At 37.4% G+C, this 21,157-nt stretch overlaps 1 protein-coding gene across 1 annotated transcript in view; it reads left to right on the forward strand.

Annotated features, from left to right (window-relative positions):
• The window catches only part of LOC131971748 (LHFPL tetraspan subfamily member 4 protein-like), a 46,330-nt gene that overhangs the window by 2,057 nt on the left and 23,116 nt on the right, over nucleotides 1-21,157 (forward strand). The gene's annotated exons all lie outside the window — the stretch shown is intronic.

A 21,157-nucleotide genomic window follows, 5' to 3' on the forward strand; every position in this document is an offset into this window, starting at 1 on the left:
TTATAAACCATCTATAAACATCACTTAGTTGGTTATTGTTAAGTGTTACCAACATATTTTCACAAAACTGCAAGTCTCACATAAAAGTTATTATATACGGTCGCCCATACAGTTGGAATCATTTTGTTTTCAGACATAATCCTTTATTAATCAGCCTCTTCCAAACATATCACAATGAAATTAAAACCACAATTAATAAGTTTTGAGAAGATATACACTTTATCTGTCAAGAATAAACCACATTGTCACGATCATTTCATGAAAAGAGGTCAAAAGTGTTTTATTCCAACTTCATGGGTGACCATATATATGTATTTGACATGCTTTCCTTCTTTATTTTTTAATAACTTATACGGTCAGGAAGAATTGTTGGTCAGTGACAGGTTTTTTTTTCACAAGTCCATGTTTATTTTGCATTATAAGTACATCATTGCATATCTTATAAGTCCTCATAAATATTCATAATGACTTCTGACAACAATCATAGCACACTACAAAGAATTTTAGAATTTGTGAAAAGTTTAAGTATCAGTCCTTCATAATTGCAGGTCACAATGCGCAATAAATCTACTTATGATGTGTTAAAGAGTCAGGATTAGGCTTACCCTAATTCTAAAAAATCACATTATAATGCATTATAAATATACTTAGAATGTGTTAAAATCTGCTCATATTATAATTAATTATATTAATTATAGCCTAGTTATAGACATTCATAAATATTAACAATGCCTTATAAGTCAGTGTAAAATGCTTCATTATGTGCTATGATTATAAGGTCAAGTATCTAAAAAAAAAGACACAAAATGACCAAAAAAAGACACAAAATAACTAAAAACTACACAAAATGACCAAAAACTACACAAAAAGATACAAAATGACTTAAAAAAAGACACAAAATGACCAAAAAAAGACACAAAATGACTAAAAAAAAGACACAATATGACCAAAAAAGACACAAAAAGACACAAATGGACAAAATAGCCCAAGACTCAGAGCATTATGACTATTTATGAGTGATTATAGTATAATTATACAGTGTGATAGGCTGATGATGCATTATGAGTATATTTGTAATGTATTTTAGACATGAGATTCATAGAAAGTCTTAGAGAAATATCAGCAGATTCATTGTCTTAGCTGAAAGCAACACGCTGTACTCTAAAGGGTATAGGCCATGTTCTGTTACACTAAATTAGGATGTTGTGCAGGAATACATTTACCGATTATTCACGCGCTGGAAGCAATAACAGGCCCGGAGCTCCCCCGTTACCACTGATACTCCCAGGATCCACCACTGCATCTCCAAAGACAGCAGTGGCAGCAGGATCATAGCTTTATGCTGATGAAATGCAAATGTCATTCATTCATCCGTTTCAGCTCATCGTATACGCTGCAGTTTGATGCCATGTATGGGCTTACACCGGCCTGTGTCGCTATTTTGAGGGCTGATTCCAGGTCGATTGGATTAGTGTTTTCAGGAGGCTGATGCTTTGTCTCCTGCTCTCGTGGAGTATAGAGCGCTACCTTTTACACACAACTCAATAGCTTACACTGCAAAAAAGCCAACTTGTATTTTTTGGCCTAAAACAGTGATTTAAGTTGGTAAAACTTGGAAATATAAATTACTGACATTTAAGTCAAGTCAAGTCAAGTCAAAGTTTATTTATAGAGCACATTTAAAAACAACCTCAGTTGACCAAAGTGCTGTACAGTTATTAAAATAGAATAAATCACACACAACTGGATATAAATAAAAACAATAAAAAGAATAAAATACTAAAAACAGTAAAACATGAAAAAAAAATAGAATAAAATAGTAATAAAAACTCAATCCAAAACAGAGTTAGAGATAAAAAAGACAAATAAAAGGGTAAAAAAGTAAAAAGAAAGCCAAGGATTTTAGGGTATTAATGTAAGTTAGCACAACAAAGGAAGCCAGTTGTCTGCTCAAAAACAAGTTGGTGAGTTGTTGTTACTTATATCTTTAAGTTGGGGTTCACAACAAGGGACAATAGTTCTGATAACTCTTATTTCTTTGTTGTGAAATTTGGTCATTAGCGAAAGCTAGCGGCTAACTGATGCTAGCGGCTAACTGATGCTAGCGGCGCTGCTTGTTACAGCTACAAGAGTAGCCATTAGCGTATCAATGCTAACTCAAAATTGTGGTCGCAACATTAGCTGACATTCATAGCGGCGTTACAATCGTGCCAGAGAAATTCAGAGTTGAGCAAACTCAAAAACAAAACTTAAAATATTTAGTTTAACTGTCCAACTTAAATTTTTATCGAAGTTTGTTGCCTTGAAATTTTGAGTTCACCCAACTTTTCTTTTTTTGCAGTGTACTGCCCTACAAAGCCTCACTGAAGGAACTACATTTTTGGTCAAAACGGAGTTGTAACTAAAAATGAACTCCTTGATGTCTGTTTCATCTTGTGACAAAGTTTTAGATTTCAGATTTTCTTTAATTTAAGAGAAATTATTATTAAAAAAAAACACAAAATCCAACTCAAAACCAAAGCAGTAATTGCACTTACCACAGTCTGCGTTGGATATATATACTAATTTAAACATAGAAATAATATAAATGTTCACATATTTGAAAGGGAAATTATTATCTACATACATATAACCCATTTGGCTGGCCAGTTAAAAAACGTTAAAAAACTTTAAAACAGGTTTTTTTTTCAGTTTTACCTTTTGCCTAGTTACTGCAGTTAGACTCAGGTAGACTGTAGGACAGTAGAGTCATGTCAAAAAAATGGAGTCTGTAACTTTTACAAATGCTCACTTTGATGGCTCACTTTTAATATGTGCAGGTGCCAGAGCTTTGAAAATATGGGATTTTATGAGCACTTTAATGGGATCAGGTATGACATTATAGTGAATGGTTTGTAACCAATAGTAACATAAATCAAATAAATTAATCCAGCCTGTTCTCCTGTCAAAAACGTCAATATACACTGTAAAAAATGTTTGTAGAAATAACAGTAAAACACTGTCAAATACATCAGAAATAGGGCTTAAATAGACACTAGACACTTTTAATTACCGTAAATCAAAGAATAGCACAAAATGTTTACTTTTTTCTGTCATCGACTGGAAGAAACACACAGTTTTGCTGTAAAAATATAACATTTTCATGCAAAATTTATGGAGAAATACCATGTGTAAATGAATGACACAATAACCCTAAAAATAACAGGATTATTCAGTCTAAATTACAGTTTTTGCTGATATTTACATGTAAATTAACAGTAGAAAACCCACTCACTGTTATTTTTACAGTGAAGTTCTGGTAACCTCAGCTGGCGATATTTTACCGTAAATTAAACAGATTATTTTTTACAGTGTAGGTCGTGTGTACAGGCAGCAAAAAACGAGCTATGTTTACGAATTTCACCGTCCGCTGTAATACGCCCACCGCCATCTTGCTGACATAGTAGTGATTGACAGCCAAGCAAAGTTTAAAAAGGGCGGGTTCCTGTGTTCAGTTGGAGGATGGGGTGGTGGATGGGTCAAACAAGTGGTGGATTTTCACCCAGGAGAGCGGGGCTGGCATCCAGTGTGAAAACAAAGATAGATCATTTTTAAATTAAGTTATGTTCTTAACCCTCTGGAGTGTCCAAAAGCTCCAAATAATCCAGACTTGTTGACTCCATCCAGACTAGAAAACAAAGCAGCGTGGAGCCCTACTGTAAATTTACCTCTAAAGTTCTGGCTGTAAACTCCATGAGGCCAGTTTCAGTTTGATGATGATATACCAAGTAAAACAGGAGACAAGCTCAAATAGATTTAGTATAAAATGATAGAACTGGATGGAACCCTCTTATATGTTAGATTTCACACCTTTGTTCACATTAGCAACACTTACAATTCTTTATTGAGCATGATAGTGTTTTGAAAGTTAAAAAAAAAGATTCAAAATCACATTTTATGATGGACTAAAGGACTAAAAAAGACACAAAATTACAAAAAAGACACAAAATTACAAAAAAAGACACAAAATGACTAAAAAAAGACACAAAATTACAAAAAAAAGACACAAAATGACCAATAAAAGACACAGAATGACCAAAAGAAGACACAAAATGACTTACAAAGACACAAAATGACCAAAATTGTTACGCTAAACACACAAGACACAAATAAAATAGAGTCCCACTAGAATAAAAACCAGAGTTGAATGACAGGATCACACACAATACCAACATGGCATTTAAACATTTTTTAAGTGCTGTATACAGGCAGGATGAAAAGGATTAAAAAATGGACAAAATAGCCAGTTTTTTAAGTAAATCGCGGCAGTCACGTGACCCATGTTACTACTTAATTTCCAGCATTTACATACATTCATTTACTGTTTGAACTGTCTTTTATAACGCCTGACCAGAAGTTTTTTGCCCTAAACCTAAGGTCTTTTTTTTCCACATGTGCCCTGAAATGCAAGCCGCAATACGTGCCTACAAGTCTTAATTTGTGGTACTGACACACAACCTCTTCTGCCGTTTATGTTGGAGAACTTGTTGAATTAATTATATGTATCAAAGTCAGGTTGCGTTTCATCACTAAAAATCCATCTTTAAATGTCGTGCTCTCTTGTAGTATGTTATTAGTATTTGTTCATTTTCGGTATGTAGAGAATGTCAGCAAATAGCAAACGATGTATCACAAGTTCCCAGTGCTCAAGGTGGCAAACAGTGTTCTGTTTTCTCTGACCAAAAGTTAAGAACCCAAAGATATTTATTTTACTATCATAAGGGCAAAAAACCCATCAAATAGCTAGTGGCATTTTGAATCAGATAATGTTTGCTTGAAAAGTAACTGAAACAGTAAATCATTTTCAGAAAATTGTCTCAGACCCTCTAATCCAGTGGTTCTCAACCTTTTTTCAGTGATGTACCCTCTGAGAAATATTTTTTCAGCCAAGTACCCACTAACCAGGGCATAGAAAGGTGTTGACATGAAATATAATGTGAGCATAGTCACTAAGGGGTGGGGGTGGGGGGGCTTTAGGATATGCTGAAAAAATAAAAAAATCCCCCATTGAACAAGACAATATTTAAAGTCTGATGAAAAAAATGTGATTGACATGCCCTCAAACCCCTGGAAAGCCACTAATTAAGTATTTCCAACTTCCAATTTTAGGGGAAACCCTGTTTTATTAAAAAAACTACAACTCCCTAGACCTCTCTTCAGTACTTATGTCGAGCAAAACTTTTCAGTTCTTCCGTTTTAGGGTTGTGAAAACCTATTTCTACCCAATATATCGAATATCACACACTGTCTAATAAATAATTATAATGCATGTATATTATCTATGCTAAAAAAAGACAACAATGTTTGTTTTATGAAGATATTTTAACTAAAACAGGAGAGCAGAGTCCGGACCATTTACAGCGAAGCGCGACTCAATGAGATCGCACAGCACATCCGGTAGATTACAAAATAAAACACATCAGATCGTCTTTTTCTGGTGAGATCTTCGCCACAAAGTGATTATGTACATACACTGAGTGAATATTTAGAAAATAAAACATATATTTCTCGCTAGAAATGTAATCAAAATCCATTTTTATGCAGAAACGAAGTCAAAATATTGATTTTTGTCACTAAAAATGAGAGAACTGTCCGCCATGTTTTTTGTTCTGACCGCCGGGACCTTGAAAGTCACGTGACTTGGAACAAACCAATAGGAAAAAATACCAGCTTGGGATATGACTGTCATTAACTTGCATTGTAGTGAAATCCGTGTCAGTTTCACGGAAATTTGAGTGATTCCGTGGCTATTCCACAGATTTTGATTTAAGCAAATCCGTGGCTATTTCACGGATTTCTGTGAGACCAGGTTGGCTGATAGGGCTGATGTTGGATCTCATGTATTGGTGCTCAAAAAGGTACATAGAGATCCACAGCTGTACTGAAGAGGCCTCATTGATAAGTCGTAGAACCCCTATGGGTACAAATTCAGCATATTCTGGGTGTAAAGCTTATAGAATCAGTTGATTAAACAATGTTATTCTACTCTCAGGATAAAGGTTGATTATTCTAAATAGCCCACAGAGAAAATTACACATTTGATCTGATTTATTGCTGTTGTCTTTTTAATTTCCTGTGATATTCAGCACCGGTACTCTTTTTTTTTTTTTTTGCAACAAAATGTAAGATTGTTGTGTGAGAAAAAATGCTGAAATATCTGTTTAATCAATGGTGATTAGATGTCGCCAGGCTGAGTGAGTAAAATGACCATGTCAGCAACCTTTGAGTAGCAAGAGCAGCATGTTTCTCTCAGAAGGTGCAAAAAATCATGATCTCTCACATACGCACATGAGTAGCGAACCTCCTGTGTATATCCAACTTCTTTATAAGCTGATCAATGTGATAAATAGGCCAGGCAGAATAGCGTGGGAGTCAGTTTTCTCTACAGAAACAGTCAGCATACTGAATGAGAGGGAGGGAGAAAGGAATAAAAAGACAGGAAGGGAAAGAGAGAGAGAAAGGGAGATCAGCACTTTTTTTCCTCCAGTATTGTTCTTTTCCTCATCCTCATCTGCCCACTCTGTCCTCTGTTCTGCCGAGTGTGTTGAAAGGGTTTGGTATTCTGCAATCAGCACGAATCAGACAGAATAGCAGAGGTATAGATTTACTCTCTTTAGCTAAATCTTCATGACTTAACAGGAATTGAACCCAGGTCTTTCCACAAACCATTAATCAAGCAAAACATTTAGAAAATGCAGTGGTGGAAGAAATATTCAGATCCTTTATTAAAGATACAATGTGACATTTTCTGCTAAAAAATATCTAAAAATGAAAAGATCTACAGTATATTTGTACCTGGCTGTGTACTTACATCTTTAAAAATGTTTCCAACAATGTTTAAACCCACAGAACTCAATTTCATTAAGGTAATGGTCTGTTTCATTTGGTCCCCTGTCAGTAGTGTCAGATCAAAGTTGTGATTGTCTGCCAGAAGCAGAAGATTTAACTTTTGCAAAAAACATTTTAGAGTTTGTTTTATTTAATTGTATTTATCAGAGATCTGGATCTTGACTTGAAACACAAGCAAAAAAAACCCTCCAGAACGTTTGGATATTGGAAGTTATCAGAGAAACAAGCCGAGCTAACAGCTACCACATCGCGATATCTGGGATGTCCTTTATCAGCCAAACAGAATCAAAGAAACTGATTTCAAAAGTAAAACTGCTTTAATCAGTACTTTTACTCATTTTAATAAATGGGTCCATTTATTTTATAAGTATAAGTATAAGTAAGGAAGTATTGAACCTCCGACTTAAAATCTCCCTGGAGCCATTTTATTGAGTATAGTACTTGAGTTAATGTACTTAGTTGCTTACAGCATAATTAATTTGGAAATTCTTGGCTTCACATATAATTCGCTCACTACTGACTGTTATTACATATACCAAATACTTTTCTAATTAAATACTTTTCTACTCAAACTTAGTTTCTATCCACTTTGCCTCAAATTTGTGAGTAGTTGTCAGAGTTTGTAAAACTTCACAAGGTTCTACTGTCCTTCCAGTGGATGTGTACAATGTGTGGTGGAGGTAAATTGTCTAATAGGTTTGGCAGACAGCCTAATGCTGCTCACCACCTTGGAGATGATGGTTTAATCATCCACTCTGGCCTGCTGGGCGTAGCAGCAGGTCTCCTGGCACAGGACAGTGACAGAGTATACCGCAGCAAATACAGTGAGGGCCAATTTGAACCGGAGGTGGCCTCGAATTTGGCCAAATGGACCAAAAGTGTCAATTAAAGAGCAGCTTTGGTGCTGATCGCGATGGTCTGCTAGCATGATTCAGCAACACCAAAGTGAGACAGAAATGTTCACCCAATGAAAGTTTCATTCTCCACTCACACTCATGTACATGTCCATCTCAATACATTAAAATATGATGAAAAGTCCATTTCCAGTAGTTCAAGTCAAACAGCCCCAACCAAGTATTGAGTCATATAGATACATAGATACATAGATATATAGGACATTGTTTTCAGAGACAACATTTATACATATTAAACATACTTTTTAAAATTGGTCTTGGTAACACTTTACAATAGCCATCATTTATAAATGGTAAACAGATGTTGAAACAAACAGATGATTAAACAATGTTTAATCATCATTTATAAACCATATATAGGCCATTTAGAATGGTAAATATATATATTTATTAATGTTTAACTAACTAAATAATTTATAAATGGCAAATAAATGGTATATTAATGTAAGTTTATAGTTACTTTACCATTAACAAACCAATAAATTATAATTAATAGTTTATTAATAGTTTTAGTTGCACTTATTTTAACATTTTTAGCACCATATTAAGTATGTTAATGATATTGAAATGATTCATATACCTTTAAGAAATTGGTTGAAAACATTTAAAGATTAAATATGTATAGCACTTTGTAAATTATAAATAATGGGTCTATAGACCATCTATAAACATTATTTAGTTGGTTATTGTAAAGGCTTACCTTGGTCTTTTGTAACATTCAAATATTTTTGAGACACTGAATTTTAGGTCTTCATTAAATGTAAGCCATAATCATGATAATTAGAAGAAATTAAATAGATTAAGACATGAAATGTTTCATTCTGTGTATAATGGGTCTATATAATATGTCATTTCACCTTTTTGAATTGAATTACTGACATAAATAAACTTTCCTATGATATTTTAATTGATTGAGATGCACCTGTATACACTGCAAAAGGGTGTGTCTAAAAATAAGATAAAACACTAAATCTGAAGGAAATTATCTTGCTGCATGGACAGATAATTTCACTTGACAAGATTAAATTTAATCTTAATTTAAGATTGTTAAATCTAGAAATAAGTATGTTGAATGCTAAAAATAAGAAATGAACTCTTAAAACAAGATAAATTATCTAACACTTTTTTTTATCTTGGTAAGAAAAAAATAATTTGCAGTGCACTCTGCTCAGGCCAGTTCATTAATTTATCTCCTTTTAAGAGTTAATTTCTTATTTTAAGTGTTCAACATGCTTATTTCTAGATTGACTAATCTTAAATCAAGAAACCTTGTCAAGTGAAATTATCTGTCCATGCAGCAAGATCATTTCCCTCAGATTTACTGTTTTTATCTTGTTTTTAGACACACCTTTCATGCAGTGTTGTCTGAACGTCCACATTGGACAGCAATGTTGCTGGCGTTGCTTTCTGTCAGAGTGAATGATTCTTCCAATCAAAAAGACTCAGACAACTGTCGCGCCAAAAAATCCTTCCTGCGGTGAACTAAGGGGACTTATTGGTTTAGTTAAGGTCAAATAAAAGATGAGAGGAATACATGGAACCAAGGCCAGTACACTGGGATGCAGACCTCTTGGCAGAGCAGAGTGACACAGTGTGTCTTGGCTCCTATGAGCTGAAAATGGGCCAAAGTTGCCCCATATAGTCTAGACGGATTTCAGAAAAAGGGCCTTCTATAAGAAGTGAGGAGCATTTATGGGTACAAGTCAGGAACCGGCCTACCTTACATATCTCAAGGGTGCTGAGTACAAAAAAAATGGTTCCCAGGCAAAATTTTGAGTTTTTGACCTTCTAATTTGTTTATCAAATGGCCAATTGCCCATCTTGCACAGTCATTGGACCATTTCCCCTTAGTTTTTTTGTAAGATCTATAGTCTAGGGTCAGAGCAAGGATATAGTGGAGGCTCAGTGCCTTTTTTATGTATATATATGTATGCAAAATACCAACTGGAACATTTAAAAGTGATATTGATTGAATATTTATGTCAGCCTTAAAAAAACCACACAAATAATGATTTCACCTTAAAAGTTGGTACTTTGCATATAGATATACATAAAAAAGACACTGAGCCTCCACTATATTCTTGCTCTGACCCTAGACTATAGATCTAGAAACTTAATTTCCTCATCTTTGATTGCCTACTTACAAAAGATGGTGGGGAAAATGGTCCAACAACTGAGCAAGATGGGCAATTTGGCCGCCATATTGATATACAAATGAGAAGGTCAAAAACTAAAAATTTCGCTTTGGAACCATTTTCTTTTTGATTCAGCACCCTTGAAATAAGTAAAGTAGGCCGGTTCCTGACTTGTACCCATAAATGCTCCTCACTTTCACTTTTTGGACAATTCCGTCTGGACTATAAGATGCCACTCATAATTCTTGGCAATACATAGTGACTGTATTTACCCAACGACCTGAAAGAAGCAATATTGATGTGGATGTCTGTGGGACAAACCCAAGCCAATTGAGAGTCTACAAGAAACTAAAGCATCAGCAGAACTATCTACACACACACAGCAAAATCTGTAGTGTTGTTTTTTCAGTGTTAATAATTTTGAGTTCGTGAGTGTTGATTGTGGAGTTGTTTTAAAACTTATAGTGATCAAAAAGCTCTGCCAGCGTTGGTACATGTTAACACCTGAGTTAGATTCACTTCAGTTGGAGTTGATTTTCACATTTTGTGACTTGTATGTTCGGCTAAAGACAGAACGCACTTTTAATGTATCGTAAAACAAAACAATGAATATTAATTATCACATTAGTGAAACGAAATAACATGATTTTAGGGTTAAAAATACACTTTAATGTGTCAAAGTAACGCAATGTATGTTAAAAATGAACACTCACAGTGAAAGGGAGTAACATGATTTTAGTGTTGAAAATATACTTTGAGTCATAAAATAACACGATATATGCTAAAAAATTAACACTCAAAGTGAAAAGGAATAACACAATTTGGAGTTAAAAGTGCATTTATGTGGTGTCATAAAACAACACCAAGGCTGTCAAATATTTAACACTATTAAAGAGTTAAAATATTAACACTTTTCAAAGTGTAATTTTAACTCAGAATCTGTGAGAACTATATAAACTCAGAAAAAGTGTTAAATTCAACACTATGTGAGTTGAATTAACACTCCTGATTTTGCTGTGCATGCTGCACTGCTCCTGCATTGCTGTTAGAAATACAAGAGGAATTGATTGCAAAACTCAGCAGCTTCGGCCTGTATCACACAAGTACATTTGTGGGTTATCCACCTATGGGTTTAACTCAGGTTTTCTGATGTAAGCTGGCTCACCAACTGGGCAGCGTTTGATCTCCACTCTCATTTATTCATTCATAATGTTTTAAGCTTACTATTTCTTTATTTTTTGTGTGTACAAGTGAGTACAACACTATGAAAGCCTTCCAGGAGCGACAGTCTGAAGGTATGCCCAAATATCCAAATCATTAGTGCATCTCAGCCTTCTTTATGAGAGCCAGCTTTTAGAACCAGCTGTCAGTGTTGCTGTTAGGAACAGCTATAATCACTTTTGGAGTGTTTCTAGTGCAATTTTCCTGCAGCTATCATTGTTCTATATCAGTGATTCCCGACCCCCCCAATGGGGCGCCAAGGATCCAGGGGGGGTCGTGAAGCCCTCTTAATTTTAAGGGATGTATTAAATCTAATGTGTTAAATATAGATGAGTCAGCATTTAATTCATTAATGGGACAAAAACAACTAAATAAGGGCTACATTAAACGTTCATTTAGCTGTGGTAGAGTTGGTTGGCCCCTAACCGAAGGGTTGGTGGTTCGATCCCTGACCATGGCAGCCTACATGTCGAAGTATCCTTGAGCAAGATACTGAACCCCAAATTGCTCCTGATGCTGCGTTCATCGGTGTGTGGATGAATTCCCAATGGTGGCAGGAGGCACCGTTTAGGGTAGCCTCTGCCATCAGTATGAATGTGTGTGTGAAAGGGTGAATGAGTGCAATCTGTAGTGTAAAGCGCTTTGAGTGGTCGCAAAGCGACTAGAAAAGCGCTATATAAGTGCAGGTCCATTTACCATTTACCATTTATGGAGGATGGATATAGCTAAATAAATATAGAGGAATGTATGGCATTGTGTTTTGTACGTGGATAAAATTACCAAATAAGAAGAAGACTTAAATGAGCAGATAAATAAAAATATTGCACGGTTATTGCCAAAGAAAAGAAAGAAGATGAGTGTTCAGCCTATTATTGTACAGTGAGTGGCTGTCTCCTCCTCCTCCTCCCCCCAAGTGAGGAGTTATACAAACTGGAGAGCTACTGGAGAGGTGGCCGTCTCCAACAGCGCCAAACATCCAATTCTCTTTAAAGTTGGTACATTGTGTGGAACATAAAAAAGCAGAATACATTCTGTTTTGCTTTATTTTTTTTTGGAACCTGGGATGTAGGTAAGTTTTTTAAGTGGACCACAAATACATTTGTAGACAATGAAGGTGGCAGGGGGCTAGGGACACAAAATGTTGCTTTAAGTGGGAATGGTTTCTGAGGTGACTTTTCCCCCTGTCGTCCCAAAGTTGTGTCACACCTCAATGAGAAAGTGAATAATGGACTCATTATCCATCACTCTCACACTTAGAAGGAAAAATCTTATATTCTAAGAAAAGAACAAGAGGGGGCCTAGATTTCCCAAAAGCACCCAAGGTCTGTGAAGAGCCTACTGCTCGCACCTTTGCTTGGATTTAGATTAATTCAGTGGAAAATGCTCCTGGGAAAACTGCTAGAGCTTTGGTTTTAATTCACCTTTCTGGAAGAAAAATGGATTTTGTGCAAGAAACTGAGTTTTTACCGTCCTACAGAGACAGTGAGGTCTGTTTTGTTTTTCATATCGTTCTCTTCCACCATCATCTTCTGCTTTATCTCCTCCCCCGTCTCCCCTCTCCAATTCGTATCGTTTTCTCTCACCCCTCCAGCAGATATGAGGTACCACAGGAAAGCTCAGTAGCCCACAAGCCATTGCAGCTTGATGACTCTCTTTCTCCTCCATCAGCTCACGCCTCCATCTGTCCTTCAAGTCTTTCCCTGTCTGTTGCAATATTTAACAGAACTAAGCAGGACATGGGCCGTGGCACAGGGGAGGAGCTGTCCTGTGAGAAATGACCTGTCAGCGACTGTTCGCTCTTAGTGTGTGTGTGTGTGTGTGTGTGTGTGTGTGTGTGAAATCAAGTAAGAAAAAAGATGGCAAAAGTATTGCAGGAATAGAGAGCATGAATGAAAGACAATTCACTTGTCATTACAAGTAACACACTGCAGTAATAATAATTTACATTGTAATGACTAATGTAATTAATTAGGGCCTCGGGGCAATCGCACCAAGCTGCACTACTGTTATACTGTGGATTTCTTCTTCTTCCTCTTCCTCTTAAACATATGTAGACGTGAAGTCGGATCAATGATAGGTATTATGGTTTTGCCAAAAATGCTTTCTGTTCGAGGCCAGAAATTCCAGCCTCTCTACATCTGCTGTCACTATGCCGGAACAGGTGTCAGTTAATTCTGTTGATTGCTTTGATCTGATTGCCTTTGATCTTTGATGTGATTACAGTTACAGATACACACACACACACACATGCGTGTAAGCACGCACAACTCCTCACAAATGCATACACATGCTTCAAACACACACGTGCACACACACACACACACACACACACACACACAGGTAACTTTATGTGATTTTAATGACACACACACACATACACACACACACACACACACACACAGGTAACTTTATGCGATTTTCGCTACACACACACACACACATTTTGAGGGTAAAGGGCATAGTTTGAAATCTCTGAAGAATATTATCATAGTGTACACACACTGGCAGTAGCCCCCGTGGCCCTTTCAGAAGAAATTTTCTAGTTACTTATACAATTGTTATTAGAGTAATCACCTAAAACAAATAATTTGTTACAGCCTTACTTTTACGAAATTCTCATTTATGTTTACCCTTTCATCTCTGTGTGTCATCAAGAGCAGTTAGCTAATTGCTAACTCCTGCTAACTGTAGCTGTAGGTAGCCGTGTTGCCAGGAGCACGGAGCACTAGTGGAGTGTTAGTGTATACACCACAAGCATAGGAGCTTTGGACCGCGGGAAGAAGAAGGTTTTCAGTCCTTGCTTGTGGAGAGCGTACAATAACAACACTAGGTCATAAACCTAGTATATGGCTGACCATGATTTTGTCATGTCAATAACTATTCCTGGTACATGTACATACACACCCATGTGTAGGACTGACCTTACACAAACATCCCACTGTACACTGTAAATGTCTGTATGGTGTCTTTATGGTTAAAAACTGCTAAACCATGACAGTAAAAGACTATAAAATGATAAATGGGTTAATTCAGTTTCAGTAACAATGAAACACCGTAAATGTATATATCAGCCAAAACAGTATTTTTTATAGTTTAAAAAAAATACACTGGCACCGTGTTTGTAACAAAATATACTGTAACATATATATATATATATATATATATGCAAGCCGTCACTGTAATTTTGCATTTTTTTTTGTAAAAATACTTTTTCTCACTGTTAAATGCACTAAACACCATATCTCTAACAAAAATATGCTATAATATTTAATGGTGAAATCTTTAATTTATGTAATGAAATAAAATGGCAATCTTAAATGTGAAATCAGCAGTGCTAATATCATTTTACCGTAATATTAGAAAAAGCTGCACCGTATTTATTACGGTAAAGTTCTGGCAACCACAGCTGCTGTTTTTTTACTGTAAAAACAACAGATTTAAAAAAAAAAAATTTTACAGTGTAGATGTGTTTTGAACCTATAAACTGCATGTGGATAGCAGCTGGTTAACCTGCCTGCACCAGGCTGACTGACAGCTGAAATTTACTGATTTACTCAGATGTCAGTTTCATGGGAAGAAATCAACAATGTTAGTACGTATTGATTGATTGATTGATTGATTGATTGATTGATTGATTGATTGATTGATTGATTGATTGATTGATTGAATTTATTTCGCCACCCACTGCAGCGAGTGAATCAGGAACAGGAACACAGACTGGAAGTCTTGATCACTGAACGTAGACGCTATTAATACGTTCATAACACATACACAGCAAGATATGTGTGTGATTTAAACAGCTGTCTATGAAAATAAAAAAACACAATAACAAATCAAAAAACATAACAGCAAATAAAAAAACACAATCAAAAAACACAACAGCAAATCAAAAAACACAACAGAAAACACAGCTGCCGTTGATGATCTATGTGGCTTTTTGGACGACTGGGCCATTTGACGTATATTTCAATGTGTCAGACCAACGGGTTGTCGGATCAGTTTGATAAATGATGTTGTCATTGTCTATTCTTGCTCTTTGTTGCTCTCACTCTTTTACATGAACACACAAACTGTTGTCCATTGTTGTTCTTACAAGCAGTGTGAAGTACCCGGTGTGTCACACTGCAGCGGGAAGCAGCAGAGCATGTGTGAGAGACAGAATGAGAGTGAGTGAAGCACAGCTTGAATGAGTGTGTGTGCATGCTGACGACACGCTGCTGCTCCTATGTGTGTGTGTGTGTGTGTGTGTGCATGTGAGCATGTGTGTATTACTGCATATGTGGCCACACATGTTCACGTGAGCATGTAAAACAGTGGGTAAATGTGTATATGATGGTGTGAGATTTGAATTATTGATGAGAACGTTTTCTCTCTCTTCTCTGGAGCTACTGCGGCGTGTGTTGTTTTTTTTTTCCTGCACTAAATGTGTAAAGAGCGTGCGCTCGTCGATGTGAATAGCTTCACATGTGTGCCAGCACCAGTGCATGTATGTAGATAAATGCGCCCACGTGCATGTGTTACCAGCAGCAGCTAAATAGATGCTGCAGTGGTCGAGTTAAATATAGAACTACAGAGAGAGAGACAGAGAGAAGAGGTTCCCCGAGGGATATCCCTGCCTCTATCTCTCTTTCTCTCTCTCTCTCTCTCTCTGAGATTTCTGCCCAGCTTTTCCCAACCAAACGTACATGTTTTAATTATCAGGCGCTTAATAAATAATTCCAAAGTCACTGGGGTGTTTCTAAAAATATCCTGACAGCTGAATAATGGATTCCTTTGACCCTCCTCTTCATTGTCACTCAGTGTGTGTGTGTGTGTGTGTGTGTAAGAGAGAGAGAAAGAAAGCAATAGAAAGAGAGAGAGAAAGCCCCTAAAGCATGTTGATAACATGCACAAGTATGGAGGGGAAAAATGGAAATTTCTGTACCATACATCATCCATGCTTCTCATTAATGTGTAATCCTTACTGAATAACATATCGCTCCATTTCAAAAGGACATATTGTTCATTCTCTTTCAGTGTCAGGCTTTATATTAGGCATTTCAGACCGTTAAACGAGATATATTCTTTTGAAGAAGATGATTTCGGCTTCATCATGTTCGCATTATGATCAAGGGTGTTTTTGCTCATGCGTGCACTGTACAGAGCTGTTTGTTCAGCGATTCCCTGCGTTATTTCAGCAGGTTTGACCAGGAGAAATTAAGGAATCATGTGAAATTGCTATTTGTATTTGAGGTATATTGATGTTTTTAATCTGTAATGACTAGGTATGCCAGTATTTTTTATGTTGCTATCAATTGATTTACTCATTTTAATGCTCTGTGGATTATCCAGTGTAACCTCAATATCGTTTCTAAAACAAGATGTTTCTGATTTTTTTGGATGGATGGATGGATGGATGGATGCTGGATGGATGGATGGATGGATGGGTGGATAGATTTAAAGATGGATGGATGGATTGATGCTGGATGGATGGATGGATGGATGGATGGATGGATGGCTAGATGTATGGATGGATGGATGGATGGATGGATAGATGGATAGACTTAAAGATGGATGGATGGATGGATGCTGGATGGATGGATGGCTAGATGTATAGATGGGTGGATGGATGGATGGATGCTAGATAGATGGATGCTAGATGGATGGATGGATAGATGGATAAATTTAAAGATGGATGGATGATAGATAGATAGATAGATAGATAGATAGATAGATAGATAAAAGAGATCGAGTGATCAAACACAAGTGGACAGCTCTAAGTACAAATGAAAACACTGTCAGGATGCATTGAGATTGGATGTATATATAAACAAAAAAGTACAGATATAATTTACAGTGGGAGTGAAAGACGGACAGACTGACGGACGGACGGACGGACGGACGGACGGATGGATAGATAGATAGATAGATAGATAGATAGATAGATAGATAGATAGATAGTGATGGTATCACTATCAATACTACATACATTGCAAGACAATCAACTATGATACATAACAATATCTGGGCTGAAAAATACTACAAAAAAACATACAAGACAAAGAAATTAATTTTGATCAATAGCCGAAAAAAGGGGGGGCTCGAGGTCTGTTTGTCTTCAATGTGAACAGGGAAAGTGGTGAGTGGTGGCGGTGTGGTCTTCATCTGCTCCAAGGTTGGACCTGTTGTGAGTTCAGAGATGGTCTTCTGCAGACCTTGGTTGTAACCAGTGGTTATTAGAGTTCCTGTTGAACCAGTCTGACTATTCTCCTCTGGATATTTTCTCTTCTTGGGACCATTCTCTGTAAACCCTAGAGATGGTTGTTAGATCAGCAGTTTGTGAAATACTCACACCAACAACCATGCCACGTTCAAAGTCACTTAAATCACCTTTCTTCCCCATTCTGATGCTCGCTTTTAACTGCAGCAGCTCGTCTTCACCATGTCTACAGGACTAAATGCATTGAGTTGCTGCCATGTGATTGGCTGATTAGATATTTGTGTTAACAAGCAGTTGCACAGGTGTACCTAATAAAGTGGGAGGCTGTGGTTATGGTGAATAGACAATGATGTATTGTGAAGTGTAGACATCTAATTGTCTTGGTTAAGGTTGGGAAAGAAAGGTGCTATAAGCAATGTTAAATACACTGTATCATGTTGTCGAATAGATCATTAAAAACAATAATTTGGGGGTTTCTTCACATTTGCCATTAAACCTGTAAAAACTTTACAAATCTCATGATATCCAGAAACACAACTCTATATTATCAAACCACAAAGCAAGACTGAGCACAGTGTGTATTTGACATGGTAATGTATTTGACAATGACCAAAAGTTTTGAAAAAACATCAAAATCCATTGTGGTAAGGTTCAGTCAAGTGTAGTTTCCGTATCAGCGCTGGTTCATAGAGATCCTCTTCCTCTAATTATGAATCAGATGGATTGCCAGAAGGGGCCGCTCACTGATCCCTCACTTTATCACAAAACTGCTTTGCGTCGCTCAATGAAAAATTATGCTTGGACTTGTGAGATGACACATTATATGATTATGTGCAGCCTCTGCACCGCTGCCAATCCTCTTTCCAGATTCGGGACTCGTGCCAGAAACTTCCTCCTCAGTCGGTGAAGGACACAGGGACGAGTAAGGAGAAGATAAAGGAAGAGAAAAGGGAAGAGAGGGGGAGGACTGGAGTCTGGGTTTTGAATCTGCAGAAATTAGTTTGGTAAAGGCGTAACATTTAGGCAGCATCAACGATTTGGTGACATTTGTAAATTTATGATTAAAAAGCAAGACGTTATTAGAGGAAAATATGATGCTCAGCATAGTGGATGGATGGACGGATGGATGGATGGATGGATGGATGGATGGAAGGATGGATGATGGGTGGGTGGATGATGGATGGATGAATGGATGGTTGGATGATGGATGGATGGATGGATGGATGGATGATAGATGGATGGGTGGGTGGATGATGGATGGATGGATGGATGGATGGATGGATGGATGGATGGACGGATGGATGGGTGGATGGATGGATGATGGATGGATGCATGGACGGGTGGATGGATGGATGGATGGACGGATGCACGGATGGATGGATGGATAGATAGACAGACAGACAGACAGACAGACAGACAGACAGACAGACAGACAGATAGATCTAAATACAAACACTGTCAGGATGCATTGAGATTGGATGTATATATAAACAAAAAAAGTATAGATATAATTTACAGTAGGAGTGAAACAGTGTAAAGTCAGAATGAAAGAGGGGAAATAGAGTGAAAGCTCCATGCCAAATGGGCCAGTGAACCCTGGCGGCAGCAACATCTTGTAAAGTGTCCCCTCAGCAATACACACACCCGCACTTAACTCACACACACACACACACACACACACACACACAGGCTGATCCCAACTCCAATAAAAGCTGTGTATATCAGCGAAGAGGCCGTCCATTAGATAGATGGAGGACAGCAGGCCAAGGTCTAGACGCAGTAGCACAGTGAAGGTTGGACCTCAGACAGCTTTATTACATTATATAGTGGACATGGTGATCTCTTAATGAAGTCATGTTCACACCTTTCCACTCCGCTGCTCTGTGTTTGGACTTCAAACTGCTTCCACAAGCAGGCCAGTGGTTTGAACGGGAGCTTACAGTTTGGTTCTTAATGCAGCCTGTGCACTGCAAAAAATGTGTGTCTAAAAACAAGATAAAGACACTAAATCTGAGGGAAATGATCTTGCTGCATGGACAGATAATTTCACTCGACAAGATTTAATAAATTAAGATTGCTAAATCTAGAAATAAGCATGTTGAACGGTTAAAATAAAATAAACTCTTAAAACAAGATAAATTAAAGCTGCATGAACTGGCCCGAGCAGAGTGACCTGCCAATTATTTGGTTCTTGCCAAGATTAAAAAAACCCTTTAGATTTAGAAGTTTTCTATAATTTATAAGTTAATTTCTTATTTTAAGTGTTCAACGTGCTTATTTCTAGATTTAATAATCTTAATTTAAGAAATCTTGTATTGTGAAATTATCTGTCCATGCAACAAGATCATTTCCCTCAGAGTTAGTGTTTTTATCTTGTTTTTAGACTACACCTTTTTTGCAGTGAGTTGTGAGCTTTAAGACTTACAGGATGACTTCTGGATATTGAAACAGCCTCAGGCCTTAGGTTAGGATAGAAGGGCGAGACCTCCACATCAGCTGAATGCCTTACTTTGCGATATTTATTTATCTATTTTATATATATACTAGATAGATATTAACCCCTGAGCATTCCGACCCCTTTTATAGAGAATTGGAGGTGGGGGGCAGTGGATTTTAATGGGGACAGGTCAACTGTGGATGTCACAAAGAAGTGGTTACATCATCTGAAAACTGGATTAATTTGAGAGGCAGCACAATGTTTTGTAATACAACTGTAATACAACTTAATTAATTAATCAATTAACATTTGACAAGCACATCTGTTCTGGAAACTGCTTGGAAACCCTTTTATTGTCAATATACCTAGAGGATACCTTGGACAAATGGTATAAATGTAATGAAACTGCAGCCTTTTTTACAACCGCGAACCGTACATGTATGCATATTGACATGAAACCCCCGCTCTGTAGCGCAAACTGCTTTTGACCAATTATATTTATGAATTTCACCTTCCGCTGTGACGCGGCCGCCAACATCTTGCTGACATAGGCCCCGTTCACACGAGGACAGTGTGAACAGAAGACGCAAAAGTGGCGTGCATCTTCACTTTTTATTCCTCGTTTAGACGAGCATTTTCGGGAGGAAATCTGCGTGCATACGGTGACGCAAAAGTGTGTGAAATTCGATTGTATGCAGCCAGGCGGCATCACTTAAAGCGATAAGAGCATCTTTGGGCATGCAGAAGTTTTCACGCCACACATTTTCATCCGCTACTGCTTCCACAAAGTTCTCCACCATCCACTAGATCTCCCAGGTCTCGTTCACAGCCGTCTGGCTCACCTCCGACAAATTGCTGCATCCAAAATGTGATAGACGTAATTACAGATCCTTCTCTGTTCACTAATACTATCTCTACATATCCTGTACATTTGGTGGAAAGACTCCTGTAAGTTTATTAGAGCTGCCAGAGCAGCTTGAAGGTCCGACGCATGGAAATAATCCCACGTTTGTTTATTTCCCTGTACTGGAGCATGTATGTGACGTAAACACATACGTGACGTGAGCAGATCTGAGCAGAGTTTTGCGTCTTGGCAGTGTAGACGGACACGCTACGGCGGAGCGTATTTAACTTTTCCACTTTGGAAGGTGGTTTCAGATTTTTGCGTCTTCAAGCCCCCAAAACACCGTCACCGTCTAAACGAAAGGCACTTCCGATAAAATATTTTGTCGTTTTTACCCGCAAGCGTCCTCGTGTGAACGGGGCCATAGTAGTGATTGACAGCCAAGCAAAGTTTAAAAGGGTGGATTCCCGGGAGGAGGTTGGGGTGGTAGACGGGTCAAACAAGCGGTGGACTCTCACC

This window comes from Centropristis striata, chromosome 5 (assembly GCF_030273125.1).
Source record: "Centropristis striata isolate RG_2023a ecotype Rhode Island chromosome 5, C.striata_1.0, whole genome shotgun sequence".
Lineage (NCBI taxonomy): Eukaryota > Metazoa > Chordata > Actinopteri > Perciformes > Serranidae > Centropristis > Centropristis striata.